The sequence below is a fragment of the Suricata suricatta genome, chromosome 4 (genome assembly GCF_006229205.1).
Source record: "Suricata suricatta isolate VVHF042 chromosome 4, meerkat_22Aug2017_6uvM2_HiC, whole genome shotgun sequence".
Classification (NCBI taxonomy): domain Eukaryota; kingdom Metazoa; phylum Chordata; class Mammalia; order Carnivora; family Herpestidae; genus Suricata; species Suricata suricatta.
In genome coordinates, this window is record NC_043703.1 from 3,047,236 (window position 1) to 3,055,552 (window position 8,317).

Here is an 8,317-nt window from a genome sequence, read left to right on the forward strand (position 1 = left end):
TATACATGGAAGTAAACTCCAACCATATGTCACGAATCTAAAAATAGCGAAGTGGAAACACAACCTGGGAGAGCAGCAGAGGAAGGCTGGAGCGGGGGAGGGGAGGAGAAAGAAAGAAGTGGCATGAGGAAGATCCAGCCCAGGTAGGATTCAAGGTGCACGCGGGGAGAGAGCAGATTTGAAAAATGGGGCCAAACCAGGGAGACGAAATGTCATAGGAGTTCCGACTGTCCTGAACACCGGCCTCTTGCCCCCAGCCCTGCGGGGTGATGGCAGCCTGGTGCCCAGTTCCGGCCACCAACCCCATCCCTTCCGGCGTCAGACGCGGTGCTTCCGGTTTCGGTGGTGTTGCTGGCGCTACGGGTGCGGTTGTGGCGCCAACCCGGGGGTCCTCAGGGCGCTGCGCATGCTCACACGGGCGGGGGGTGTCCTCGGGGCGCCAAGCTCGCCCACACAGGCAGGGGACCTGATGGCCCAGATGATGATGCTTTTTAAAAATACGGCGGAGTCCGGAGTCTTCCTTACGCTCACTAAAGCCACAGGACTTCAAGTGTGCCGGGGCCTGCCTGTGCGGCGGTTTGGATAGGTGACAGAGCCCTTCCTGCAGGGCCTCTTGGGGACACCTTGCTCACTGTGGATGCACCCCGCAGCTAGGGGGCCGGTGTGGCGCTGCGGGAACCGCACGGGGGCAGGGAGAGCCTTTCCATCAGGAAGACCGAGGGCGAGTTGAGCAGAGATGATTCACGCCAGGAGAACAGAGGCGACACCAGTGAGGGGGAGTGTGACGGTCGGTGACTCAGTCGTAAAAGGTGAAAAAGTGGGCACGGGGTGGGTGGGAGCAGTTTGGGACCCACACTCCGGGTGCTGTGTTCCCATTTGGGTACAGTCAGGCACGCAGCTCAGAGAGGGCAGGGCTGGGACGGCTCGGGAACTGGGTGACACGTCTGTCTTGTGGGACAGGCGGTCACGAGCAGGCCCTGTGGCCGGTGCAGGCAGGTGAGACTGGTGTGCTGGGCCGGGCGCCTGGGAGCAATATGGTGGCAGGAAGCAGCAGCAGCCGGGACATCCGGCTCCGCGTAGCTGTGTGGCCCTGGGCGCGGTGTCCCATGTGTCCCCGCATGTCCCCGCGTGTCCACGGGCCGGAGGGGCGAGCGGCTCCAGCCTCCTGCTATCCCACAGTCATGGACGGGACCGTGCGTCCACGCTGGTCTCTGTAAGTGGGGTGGGGATTTCTGTGGATTCCATCCAGTGCTGGTTCCACACCACGATGCATTTCCGCCCTGCAGGCCGGAAGTGAAGGTGTGCATGCATCGACGGGGGCTTGGGACAGAGACAGACAAGAGTCCACAGCCGCGCAAGGAGCCTCGGGTCCCACTGCCCACCCAGGGAGGCGGCTCCAAAGGGATCCAGAGAGAAGGCGCATCTTCGGCCCCGATGGAAAGCTCTTCCCCGGTTTCCCAAGCCCCTCCCAACTGCTGAGGCGAAGGAGAAGGTCCTGGGTGTGGTCACTGGTTTTGCAAACTCTGTTCCTTCGCCGTGGGAGGCTCTCAGCATCTCCTGCCCCCCCAGCCGTGGTGAACTGTATTCACCGCTGAGGACAACTCCACTGTCTCCACCCTGGGAGGCCACGCGCACCCGTTTCCCCTGCACGGAGCGCCAGTCAGCTGCCGCGTGCCCCATCTGTCCTCACAGCCTGCGTGCACACAAACACCACGCATCCTCGTTCTCGCTGGGCTGGAGTCGCCGTGGGGCGGGTGCTGACTTCATCGCCAGCCGAGGCCCGGATGTCTAGCCCGAGACTGTATATAATAGGCCTGCAAGCCTGTGTTAGACGATGGTACAGATGAAATCACGCGTGATAAATACGGGCCTGGCAGTGTTTGAAGGGCTCTCCAGCCTCCTGTTATGGATTGAATGATGTTCCCCAAAAAGATATGTTGAAATCCTAACCCCCCCAGAACCTGTGGATGTGACCTTATTTGATGAAGGGTTGTTGCCAATGTAATCAAGATGAGGTCACTAATGGGGGGCTCTGATCCAGTATGACTGGTGTCATTATAGGAAGAGGAAGGAAGTGCCATGTGAAGACAGCCCCACGGGGAGACGATGGATGACAAGGACACAGAGGCAGGGATGGAGGGACCCAGCTGCAATCCCAGGAATGCTCAGGATGGTCACTGCCACCACCGTGAGCAGTGAGAAGTGAGGAAAGACCAGACCCAGGGTTTCAGGGAGAGTGCGTCCTGCTGAGGCGATGACTTGGAGCTTCGGCCCCCAGAACTGTGAAGTTCAGGGGGGGATTTCCGCTGTTTCAAGCCGCTGGGTTTGTGGCGCTGTGATCTGGCACCCCAGGGAGAGGGCATACCACCCAGGCAGTACGGTCAGGGAGAACCTTCCAGCAGGGAGTCTTAGGAAAGACTCCTCCGAGTCAAACAAAGTCATTTGAATGACACATGCCAAAATGACACAAATGTTCTCTTCAAGTTTGAAAATGCTGACGGAGACGTGATCTAGAAAGGAGACCAAGACGGCCATAGCACAAATATTTCAGTTCCTTCAACATGTGCCTGTTGGCGAGGGGAGAAAAGATAGCATCATGGCGTCAGAGCTTCTAGAAAGTTTCCGTTTCTAAACGCCATGCACTGTTTTTGTTTTCAGCCGTACAAAGAGAGAGGACATTTAAGTGTTAATATATGTTCTGAAATCAGTCACTTATTAACAAGAATGCCCTTGGAAAAGTTATTTACTATGGCTGTGCTCCCATTTTATCTTGTGTAAGCGGAAATAATCAAGCCTATTTATAGCTTATTAGCATCAAATGAGATAATTTGTGAGCGATTCTTAGAAGAGTGTCCAACATATATTAAATCCACTCTTTTTTTTTTATCACTAATTATATTGCAAAGTGCTTTACTCCGGACTCTGGTTTGACATTTCTCTTTTCCCCCCCGTTCTGTGTTCTGGGGGTTTCATCCTGTGATTTGGTTCTCTCTCTGGTCTTTCCTGAAGTCCTGACGTGACCGTTCACATGTGTTCTGGGCTTTGCACTCTGTTTAATCAGTAACTTCCAGCCATATGTCCCCCCCCCCCCACCCCTGCAATAGAGAGACAATTTATATAAAGATATAAAACTTAGAACTAGAAAAAATTTGTTCTGGCTCTTTACAGTGGGACAGGGGTGCCTGAACTACATGACCGGGAGTGGAGATTCAGAAGGCTCTGTCCCCTCACACCCCACCCCAAAGTGTCTGGAGAGCATCAGAGAGAGGCCAGTCACCGGTGTCCACGCGGCACAAGCCATCGAAGGCTGAGAACTCCCGGGGCCCTGCACACTCGTCCCTCCCGTGCTTTGGGCTGCTGCGCTCAGGGACCCCGGGAGCCCCAGGACCTCCCTACCAGCCCTGGGCTCTTTGACGCGCATGGGCCTCTGGTCCCCAGTTTCCCACGAGCTCAAGGCAGGCTGACATACACAGAAGAAGGAAAAGCAAAGCAGTTTTGAGCAGGACTAGGGAGTAAGGCACTTGGCAACGTAAGACACTGATTTTTTTCAGTTCCTTCTCGAGCATAATAACCCACTGAATATTCATATGTAACCTTTTCCAGCACTGTGTTGGGAGCTTATTCATGCACCGAGGGTGTGTGCTGGTGACTCACAGAGCCTGTTCCGGACTATTGATGTTCTCCTCCGAGCCCCCACCCCACGCTTGCCCGCCGTCAGCTCTGCATGGAGGGCGGTGTTGGTTGGCGTTGCTGCTGCTGTTGCTATGTTATTTCTCCAGGACTTTGAAAAGACACGCATCCGCCTGCGCCCCCAGCCCTGGACCGGCTCATCTGAGCCTTCTGTGCCCTCCTCTGCTAGTCGGCCCTCGCTAACCTCACCTCCGCGGGGAAGCAGACAGACCCCTGCAGGCTCTGTGCGTGCCAGTGCGCAGAAGAACACCCTCTCCACATCCCCTGAAACCCAGGTCCTCGCCCCCAGAACCTGCGACGAAGGAACTTACATGGCAAAGTCCTCTTGGAGCGGGTCCAAGTCTTCGGGCGGGGGGGGAGGATTTTGTATCATCTGAATGGGTCCAATATCACCACAGGGGGCCCTATGAGCACAAGAGGGAGGCAGGAGGTTCAATGTCACAGTGGTGCAGTGTGGAACACCTTCCACGAGCCACTGCCGGCTCTCAAGGGGCCATGAGCCCAGGGACTCGGCAGCCTGGAGAAGCTGGGAAAGGCAAGGCAGGGATTCTCCAGGAGGCACTGGCCCTGCCCAAGGCTTGGCTGCAGCCCGTGAGATCCATTTCAGACTCCCGACCATCGCAAGTGTCATCTGATGAATTCTTGTTGTTTTCTGAGCTTCCGACTCTGGCAGTCGGCTACAGCAGCGATGGGGAGGAACGCATTTCCCGCCGCCTTAAAATGCTGCCGTGTCCGTGGGCTCTTCCTCACAGCTTAGGAAGTATACAGCTGGTGCCGTGATACAGTGTGCCAGGCAGGCCAGGGCGCTTTTTGGGGAGTGAAAGTGGCATTAATAGATACGTGGAAACAGCAGGCTTGACTGAAAATATCCGTCCCAACGGCGATGTGCTTCTGGCTCCGACATGCGAGACAAACATCCCCGATTCCCTAACACGGCCCGGCTCGGCTTCGCTCGGCTGCTTGGTCGGCTTCTCGCCTCCGGGCCGCGCTGTGAGCTGAAGGAAGCCACGAGCCGAGAAGCCGCCGGTGTGGGTGGGTGGTCTTTTGTTCCCGCAAAGCCGTCCGTCCACACAAGGACCAGGATGCTTCTGATCCTAAAGCCAGACTGCATTGTCCCCTCCTGTTCTTCTCATCCTGGTACCTTCTTCCTAATACCTTCCCGCAAGTGCCGGAGGAGATGATGTGCACCTTGGGGCAGAGGTGGGAAGAGGGAGGCTGAGCAGGCGTGCAGAAGGTTTGAGGGAGAATGACGACATTTAAGGGGGAACATTTCCCACAGCTCCGGATCCACACTCTGTCACCCTTGTCACCACCCCTGCCCATCTTTCTGGAATTCCCCAGTCCCTCTTTCCTCTTAATATTCAGATCAATAATTTAAACAGGAAAATAAAGCATCAATAGGTGCCTTAGAAGAAAAGAAGGATAATTCACGGGGGACGCTCTCTCTGCATCCACCCGGGGCCACAGCAGAGAAGGAAGAGTGTCCGTGGCAATCAGAACTCAGCAGGGTGAGAAGTCCCCAGTGATTCAGAAGCTGAGTGCGTGCCCATCGGGTATGTGTCCACAGAAAAAAGTGACGAGGCCTCTGCCCATGAACACCCAGGGGGAGAAAGTATATTTTCCATACAGGTATTTCCACTTGCTTTACATGATGATGGCTTTTCCTACTGTAGACTTCCACTATGTTCTCTTATATCCGAATTCAAGTCTGTGGGCTCTGGTTCTGGACTTGCTGGTCTGAATAGAGCTCCGTCCCCTACACTGTGTGATTCTCAGCAAGATGCTAAACTGCTCTTTGCTTTAAAATAGAGCTAAGTAGTGACATGAAGCTACTGGGAAGAGCATATGAAATAAAGTAGGAAAGCTGCTTAGAACAGTTCTTGACACATTTTAACTGCTCGATAAATGTGATAAATATTTTTAATGTTTTATTTGTTTTTGAGAGACGGAGAGACAGAGCATGAGCGGGGGAGGTGCAGAGAGGGTGCAGACACAGAATCCAAAGCAGCTCCAGGCTCCGAGCTGTCAGCACAGAGCCCGACGCGGGGCTTGAACCCACAAATCGCAAGATCATGACCTGAGCTGAAGTCGGATGCTCAACCGACTGAGCCACCCAGGAACGCCTATTATTATTAGGTTTAATTCAAATTCCAGTTAGTTAAGATACAGTGTTATATTAGTCGCATGTGTAGGATGGAGTGATTCAACACTTTCATTCATCAGCGGGTGCTCCTCACAAGTTGACTCCTTAATCCACATCCCCCATTTCCCCCATTCCCCCGCCCACCTCCGCCCTGGTGACCATCAGTTTGTTCTACAGTTAAGGGTCTGTTTCTTGGTTTTTCTCTCTTGCCTTTTTTTTTTAATTCTCTTTGCTCCTTTGTCTTGTTTTTTAAATTCCACATGAGTGAGATCATAAGATATTTGAATTAGTATTTCTGTATCCTTTGGGTTAATACCCAGTAGTGTAATTACTGGGTTGTTGGGTAGTTTCATTTTTAAATTCCTGAGGACCTTCCACACTGTTCTCCACAGCAGCTGCACCAGTTTGCATTCCCACCAACAGTGCACACAGGTCCCTATTTCTCCACGTCCTTACAATTACTATTATTTTATGTTAATCTCTGTGCCTCCCCCGCTCATGCTCTGTCTCTCCGTCTCTCAAAAACAAATAAAACATTAAAAATATTTAGAAATATAATAATTGCTCACATTTATCGAGCAGTTAAAATATGTCAAGAACTGTTCTAAGCAGCTTTCCTACTTTATTTCATATGCTCTTCCCAGTAGCTTCATGTCACTACTTAGCTCTATTTTAAAGCAAAGAGCAGTTTAGCATCTTGCTGAGAATCACACAGTGTAGGGGACGGAGCTCTATTCAGACCAGCAAGTCCAGAACCAGAGCCCACAGACTTGAATTCGGATATAAGAGAACATAGTGGAAGTCTACAGTAGGAAAAGCCATCATCATGTAAAGCAAGTGGAAACATTTGTATGGAAAATATACTTAATAAAAATAACAAAGTCAAGAGAAACAGAGGAAAGAACTTGAAGGAGAAAGACCACTAATAAAGTTGGACGAGTAGAAGAATAGAGAACAGAGAAGATGAAATACTTTGTTAGACAAGACAATGACAGAGACCTCCCTGTATTAAAGGGAGAGGTAAGACCCATGGTTGAAAGGATGTGGAAGGCAGCCAGCAGAGTGGATAAGAGAAAGCCCACACCTACTTGTGCTAGAAGGGTTTTACGAACATGAAGAACAGAGAACCTTGTCGGAGAGAAGAAGCACAGCACCCACCGAGGAAGGAGGCCGGTGGGAGGGGGGCTGCCGGCAACAAACCCAGGAAGACAACAGATTTCCCTGCATCGCAGCGCTGAGCGCCTCCGCGTTGGTCTGTGTCCGTACAAACACAACTTACCGTGAACGTGAGGTCAAGGGTCCTCTGGCACAAAGGGACATATGAGGTTTGCCACACAAATTTCTCTTTGGAAACATACTTGTAGGCTGTGAACTTCTACAGAGAGATGTAAACTCAGGGGCACACTGTGATAGATGGGCAGTAAGCATTAGTCAACACATTAGTACATTATATCGTTTTCTCAGTAAGCTGTGACCCAAACCCACACTGCACTGGTGGCCACAACATCAAGGAGAAGAAAGCCTATCAGAATCTAAAACCCTAACTCTGGTGACAGCAGCATGGTGGAGGCATGGTCGGGTGCCTAGACAGGTGGAGGGGTAGTTAAAGAATCACTGGAGAAAGGACAGTGTTCAGTAAGAAATGAGTAAGAAAAGTAAAATTACAGGTCTTAATAAAACAAAGAGAAATATAAAAAGTTTAAAGGTAGAATACATCACATTATAAGGCACCAGAAAAAAAACCCTACCAATTTGGAAATAACAAAGAAGAAAGAAGAAATAAAAATAAAATTTAGCAAAGCAAACAAAATAGAAGGTATCAGTAATCTCCATAAGGACAGAGGAGTTAGCTCACCAGAGGGCAGGCCTTCTCGGATTCGCTGGATGAGGAAAAGGCAAACACATGAACCAGTTGAGCAGTGAGATGTTATGAAGAGACACACGGGAAACGAACATACGCTGCATTTTCTGAAAATAAAGGGATGGGAGAAAGGTAAGCCATCAAATAAAGTCCAATAAGAAACTTAAGATAGTGGTTTTGTCAGTAGGTAAAAGAAAATTCAAGGCAAAATACTTACAGAGCACACAAAGGGGACACTTCATCTGACAAAGCAGGAAACAGAGATGCTGGGTGTGACATGACTGAGCAGACAGAAGACACACTGTCTGAGACCCAGGGACCAGGGGTGGGGACCCACACTCACTTCCACTATAAATACAACCTCAGTGAATTCTCAACTGCCCCTGGGCATGATTCTCTGTCCATAATCCATTAAAATTGTAACCCAATAATAGAAAAGAGTAGTTTAAAGTTAAAAAATATTTTTTAAAAAGTTTATTTATTTTTGAGGATAGAGAAAGACAGAGTGTGAACAGGAGAGGGGCAGAGAGAGAGGGAGACACAGAATCCAAAGCAGGCTCCAGGCTCTGAGCTGTCAGCACAGAGCCTGACACAGGGCTTGAACCCACAAACCGTAAAATCAG

General features: G+C 51.1%; 1 long non-coding RNA gene across 1 annotated transcript; it reads left to right on the plus strand.

Annotated features, from left to right (window-relative positions):
- Positions 1-96: 96 nt before the first annotated feature.
- Positions 97-2,079, plus strand: LOC115290433. Its single transcript, XR_003908082.1, has 3 exons — positions 97-143; positions 651-809; positions 1,287-2,079. It is a non-coding gene; the product is annotated as an uncharacterized LOC115290433 (long non-coding RNA).
- Positions 2,080-8,317: the final 6,238 nt, after the last annotated feature.